Source organism: Balaenoptera borealis (assembly GCF_965194805.1).
Source record: "Balaenoptera borealis genome assembly, chromosome: 16".
NCBI classification, from domain to species: Eukaryota; Metazoa; Chordata; class Mammalia; order Artiodactyla; family Balaenopteridae; genus Balaenoptera; species Balaenoptera borealis.
The window spans coordinates 63,936,592-63,943,823 of NC_138872.1; positions in this window are offsets into that span (position 1 = coordinate 63,936,592).

The window sequence follows — 7,232 nt, forward strand, 5'->3', positions numbered from 1 at the left end:
TCTCTTTATTTTTTTTTTAATTAATTAATTAATTAATTTATGGTTGTGTTGGGTCTTCGTTTCTGTGTGAGGGCTTCCTCTAGTTGTGGCAAGTGGGGTCCACTCTTCATCGCGGTGCGCGGGCCTCTCACTATCGCGGCCTCTCTTGTTGGGGAGCACAGGCTCCAGACGTGCAGGCTCAGCAATTGTGGCTCACGGGTCTAGTCGCTCCACGGCATGTGGGATCTTCCCAGACCAGGGCTCAAACCCATGTCCCCTGCATTGGCAGGCAGATTCTCAACCACTGCGCCACCAGGGAAGCCCTAGCATCAAGTTTTTCCATCACATTATTATAGGAGCTCTCCAGCCCAACTGCTACCTGGTACATAGGTACTGTTTTCATATCATTTGACTTTATCCTTCATTTAAATCAGTTTTGGATTTTTTTGGTACTAACTGAAGTCATGAAAACACAGATAAATACCTGATTCTATATTCCAGCTCTACCACCGGTTGTGTGATTCTGGGCAAGTGGTTTAATGTCTCAGTCTCAGTTTTGTCATCTGTAAAATGGAGATAGTAACACTTATCTCATGGATGGCCATAAAGATTAAACTAGATCGTATCTAATCAGTGCCAAGACAGTGCCTGGCAGGTATTGATGGCTCACTTCTGCCACAGTGATGAGTCAGCAGGCAGAGAAGTGGCTATGGGCTTCTCCCTTAGCTTCTTGCTGTCACGATTGAAGAGTAGAGCTCATGTAAATGAGATGGTCTAGATCTATACTAAGAGAAGAAAAGAGGTGGAATAATCAGCCCCTGAATAATGAACCTCTGATTACCTATAATCACTTTGGGAAACACAGCTCCTAAAGGCTGAGTCCATGCTGGCTTTAAGCAGGATCAAGTGTCCTTCTGACATGAGCTCAGTCTGGGAAGCTTCATCACACACACACACTTCACATGCACACATAATCAGCCTGAAAAATCAGATCCACTGGATCACCAAACTCCCAAAGCAGTGGAAAGAGTAGAAGCAATATTCCATAGGAGTAAGTTTAAGTTTAGCATGAGAAACTAATCTCTGGCCTCTATTAAAATGTTTAACAAACAGCTCTTTAACCAATGACCCCTCTTACCTCCTGTATCAGTTAGCTTTAATAAGTTATGCTGTGTAACAAGCAACCCCAAAATCTCAGTGGCTTACAACAACTTAGGTTTTTTTCACCATCTCTTTATATGCTGGTAGTCACAGGTCTGCTACAGCTCTGTTCCACATATCTTCTCATTTCAGGACCCAGATTGAAGGAACAGTCCCTGTCAAAGCCCCAAGAGACCTGATAAAAACACACAATCTTAAAACTTTTGCTTGAACATGGTTTGCATTACATCTACTCATATGCCACTGGCCAGAGCAAGTCACGTGGATAAATCTAACATCAGTGGATCAGAAAAATATACTACTCTTACAGGAAGAACTGGTGAATATTTAGGGACACACCTCCAAAGTGTATGTGTGGTGGGGGGGGGGGGTTGGATTATGCTCTAAGCATTTCCAAGCCTTCTCTGATTTCAAGCTAATTTTCAATTTTGAGAAGACAAACCATGTTAAAGCCTTCTTATACACACTATGAGGATGCCAAAGCTCAAAGTTCCTCTTGAAGGTTCTTAGGGTCTCTGGTCTCCTAGAAAAACTAGGGTTTTTCTAACAGATTTCCAACAGATACCCATAAATCTCTAAATGTACTTTGTTAGAGTAGGGATCTATTTATGGTAATGATAATCCATGGTAAGCATCTTTTTCAGGTATCTGTGGCTTTTAGGTATTTTCAGCAGAGGAAGGTCACAATTCCTTTCTAGACTTGCTATGGCTATGACAGACTTCACATTGGTAAAAGATGAAAGGACATATATAGAAAATGGGATATGTATGCACCCTGGGAGGAGTGGGCCCCTGAGGAATATAGAAATGCTGTCACCAGCTGGTGAAAAGGATGGTGAATAGCCAAAACTACAAGGATTGAGGAACATCAGTTCTTCCATTCATTTCTGTGATTTCTTCCACATCTAAGATGTTATAAGTCCAAGTTTAGATACTACTTTCTCCATCCAGACATCAAACCAACTGCAACATCATTTTCTAAGCATGACACTTTCCTTCACACCACTCACCCCCTCCACTGCCACTTGGAAAGAAGGTCCCAAGTTGTCCTTCACTAACTCTTCTATTCAAACCTAGGACCCTTTTCTTCCCATTCACTAGCACCCCCCAAATCCCATCACTCATGTTCCTAGTCTTCTAATTTTCCACTTTTTCCCAATGACTTTACCTTGGGAAACTTTGCTGTCCTTGCAGGTCTAAGTCAGCATTCTGAACATTCTTGCAGCAGCAGTATGAATGTTCACACTGAGTGTGTATGTCCATTAAAGGGGAAAGCTCACCCATCTTTGTTATCACTATGTACGGAGTCCCCAGTGATGTTCTAGGCACTGTGCTCCATAATGTTCATTTACTACAGCCACCCCTGAGTACAGGAGAGAATATATTATGACCCCAGTTGAAGAGGTGAACCAGATGGAGGCTCAGAAATGTGAAGTGGCTTGCCCAAGGTCACAGAAGCCAGGAACTGGCAGAGCGGACAGTCAGCTTTGCCTGATCCCAGTATCCGTGTCTTCCTTCTTCATCATGCCTCCTTCCACCTAAATACTGGATGAAACAAGCAGTATGAAGGGCACGCCATGCTGGGCCGAAACGATGCCCATTAAGTGGAATTCACACCTACCTTGTACTTCCTGCACACTTCGATTCACTCAACAGACTGAGGAATGGAACAGAAGACACTTAGTCCTCTCCAGACAATAAATCATTGGCTTACTATCTGTCACTGGCTCGATTTTCCGAAGACTTGTTTTCATCAGTTTAATGAATTATTGGATCACCTGGAAATTGCTCAGAATTAACCTGTGGCTGGCATTAATTGATCCGCAACACAGGTGTCAAGCTCTCTCTAACCAGTCCTATCCATCCTTTTGCGAGGAGGCCAGCTGCCCTGCACAAGGCGATTCATTTATTTTGATGCTGCATCTGCCTGTGTCTGCCGTGGGGGGATGGGGGGTGGTGAAGAGCCTGTGGGGAACAAAATGGCAGCCTCTTTTCCAGGGGTACCTGGGCGCCGCCTGCTGCCTCCACCCTGCCCGTGTGGGTGGGCAGCAGGTAAGAATCATGATCAATCCCATTACAACTTGCCACACCATCCTCAGTTCTTTGGAGCGGCTTGGCATGCTTTGGGCTTCTTTGCTAGGATCCCCTCTGTATTTTAACCATCCTAGAGTCCACTTAGCTCTAACTCCACATCTAGCTCCAATCCAAACGGTTCTCTCCACCTCCCTTGTTACCAGCCTTCACAAGCTAACCCCAGTTCATGCCTCATAACTAGCCAAAAAGCATCCTCCTTTTCTCCCTGCTTCCACCCCCAACCTGCAGTAATCCATTCACTACAGAGTGGTCAGAGGGATCACTTTAAATCAGATCATGCCACCTTCTACTCTGCTTAAAAATTCTCAGTGGCTTCCCACTCTACTTGGCATGAAATCGCCCAAGAGCCTCCAAGACCTGCCTCTGTCCCCGCATTCCCCCCTCACCGCCCCCAATCTAGCACCTTGCTCCAAGCTCTCCCTTGGCACCCATCACTGGGGCCTTTGTCCCTCCCACATTCCACTCTAATTTTTCGGTCTGTTTCGCTAACAGCTCTATCTGCAGCACTATGACTGAGCTTGGCACATAGCAAGTACTAACTTACTATATTGACTTGATTCATTAATGAGTTATTTTCCAGGTCTTAAGGACAGTGTGGAGAATGGGGAAATGGAGGGCTGCTGATCCTTTGTGAGTGGTTTTACAACAAAGTTCCACTCAAGGGAAGTCCCATAGCTCACTGAGCTCTGGTGTTCAATTTCCAGTTTATCTGTCAGTCAACTCTCTAGACCAGGAAGTGGTACACTCTTCCTGCATAGGGACAGGTAGTAAACATTTGCCCCATTCAGTAGTTGTGACAGAGACCCCATGCCGCCTTCTCCAGACGGCATTCAGTCTCTCAACTACTCTAATCAGCCACTGTAGTGCAAAAAGAGTCATAAAATATATGTAAAGGAACAGGCCTCCTATGTGTCAGTAAAACTTTATTTACCTGCAGCAAGTTGGAGCTGGTCCACTGACTATAGTTTGCTAACCCTGCTTAAACTACAAGTTTCTTGAGGAACCCTAATACATGGCTGGCCACCACTCACTTCGGGCCCACTGAAGAAGGTCCAATATGGTAGAGACAAGAATTCACCCACTGCTATGGCAATCAAGAAAGCCCTCTCCATGGCCTTCTATTTCTGGGACCAGCCTTTCACATCATGAATATTGGAATCAAGCCTGTCATCCATCACGGCTTCCCCCACCGACAAGGTATGCAGCCTTAGACAAGTTACCAAATTGTTCTGTCTTTTCTCCTATAAAATGGGACGAGGGTTATTCTAAAGAGCAAAGGAGATAATGGAAGTGATTCCAGGTGAAATGAGAATCACCCAGCACAAACGTACACACGCATGCAGGTACATGACCAGCAAAAATAGTTTTGATCGTCACTGTTCCGCTAACAACCTGGCTTTTATCCTCCCGAGTGATGTTTACAATCTAGAGGCACAGCTGAATTGCTCAGGACAACAGAAGATATTTCTTTGTAATGCTGTAGGGGAAGAGGGGAGAGAAAGATGAGGCAACTGGTGAGGAGAGAAGATTTTGGTGAAAAAACAACAACAGGCGTTTGAAGGGGATTTTCATGCTGCATGCAGTGTCTGATGTAAAACCTCTCCCTTCACCATCCATGGGACTCCAGTAAAATATCCCTTTCTTTTTACTGTGTTGGGGAGTTGAATCCATTTGTTTTCAGGGGGGCTAATCTGCTGAAGAGCTGACCCCTACTTGCTTAAGGCATGAGCTGAGAACAAGGGCTCCCTTGCCTGGCACATTCGAGGTTCAGTAAATGCTAATTAGTTCCCTTCTCATTCTACCTTCGTCACTTTGTCTTTACAAAAAATTCTTGGTAATTCAGACTCCGTACCAAAAATCAGTAAGTCTCAAGTATGGATGTTTGTTGAAGGAAGAAAGTAATTCAAATGAGGCTTGCCCGATAGAGATCCCTCAAGGATACACAAGAATAGCTTGCAATTAACATACTCATTCTTAATATATGAATGGATTCTTCTAAAGTGCTGAAGTATGCTAAAAAGCAATTTTATTCTCAGTAGTTTAAACATTCTCTTTGCAACCTTCTCCTCACACTGTTTACACTTCTCAAGAACAGGGGAAACCAGAGACCAACACTTCCCTGAATTATAACAAATTACAAATGAATAATTGTCCTAGCACTCCCAGGGAGAAAGAATTCAGCTTTGAGTCCTGGGAAAGGGAACTCAACCGGGTTCCAATTGATAGTTTCCCATATGTTTTTGTATGATCTTGAATAAATCACTTATTCTCTCTGGGTTTCAGTATCTTAATAAATTCAAAAACATCCTGTGTGCATTGATTGGAAGACTTAATATTGTTAAGATGTCAATATACTGAAAATGATCTACACATCTTCTTGGCATTGTTTCACATCTGAACTGTGATTCATCTCAGTAAGGTGCTCTAAAAACTTATTGTTCTTGTTGTTTGTCCTCCCTTAATCCTGGAGATATGCATACACACAGACACACACACACACACACACACACCACACACACAAGAAAAAACACGATTTATGTCTTTTCTTGCTAGTGCTTTTGGTATCATATCTAAGAATCTGGTGCTAAATCCAAGATCGTAAATATTTACCCCTATGTTTTCTTCCAGGGGTTTTATGGTTTTAGCTCTTATATTTAGTTATTGATCCATTTTGAGTTAATTTTTGTCTAAGGTGTGAGATTGGGATCCAACTTCATTCTTTTGCACATGGAAATCCAGTTGTCCCAGTACCAGCTGTTGAAGAGACTATTCTTTCCCCACTGAATAGACTTGGCACCCTTGTCAAAAATCAATTGGCCATAGATGGTTTATTTCTGGGCTCTCAGTTCTATTCCATTGGCCTATATGTCTATCCTTATGCCAGGAACACACTATTTTAATTACTATAGATTTGTAGTAAGTTTGGGGAAGTATGAGTTCACCAATATTATTATTTTTCAAGATTATTTTGGCTAGTGAGGGCCCCTTGCAGATCCATATGAATCTGAGGAACAGCTTTTTCATTCTTGCAGAAAAGGCCATTATAATTTTGATAGGCCATTGAATCTATACATTGCTTTCTATATATTGACATCTTAACAATATTAAGTCTTCCAATCCATGAACACAGGATATTTTTTCATTCATTTAGGTCTTCTTTAATTACTTTCAGTAATATTTTGTAGTTTTCGGTGTACAAGTCTTTACCTCCTTGGTTAAATTTATTCCCAGGTATTTTATTCTTTTAGATGCTATTGTATATGGGATTGCTTTCTTAATTTCCTTTTTGGATTGTTCATTGCAGTGTATAGATTTCAAATTGTGTTCACTTTATCCCCTGAAACTTTGATGAATTTTATATTAGCTCCATAGCTTTCTTGTAGATTCTGGGGATTTTCTGTGTATAAAATCATGTCATCTGTGAACAGAGATAATTTTCCTTCTTCTTTTCCAATTTGGATGCCCTTCATTTCTTTTTCTTGTCTAATTGCTCTGGCAAGAACTTCCAGTACAGTGTTGAATATCAGTGGTAAAAGCATGCATCCTTGTCTTGTTCCTAGTCTTAGAGGAAAAGCTTTCAGTCTTTCACCATTGAGTATGATGTTAGCTGTAGGTTTTTCATAAATGCGTTCTATTATGTTGAGGAAGTTTCCTTTATCCCTTGTTTTATGAGCTTTTTATCATTAAAGGGTGTTGGATTTCATCAAATACCTTTTCGTTATCATCTGAGATGATTGCATGTTTTTTCTTCATTCTATCAGTCTTATGTGTCAGACTGACTGATTTTCTTACATTGAGACACCCTTGCATTCCTGGGGTAAATCCCACTTGGCCATGGTATATAATCCTTTTATTATGCTGTTGGATTCTATTTGCTAGCATTTGTTGATTTAAAAGAATATTTTTAATGAGTCAAATCCTCAAAAATTCCATTGTGTCCATATTGTAATAAACAGTAGCCCACTGTCTCCTGCCTACATATAACTAACTTGTTCTCT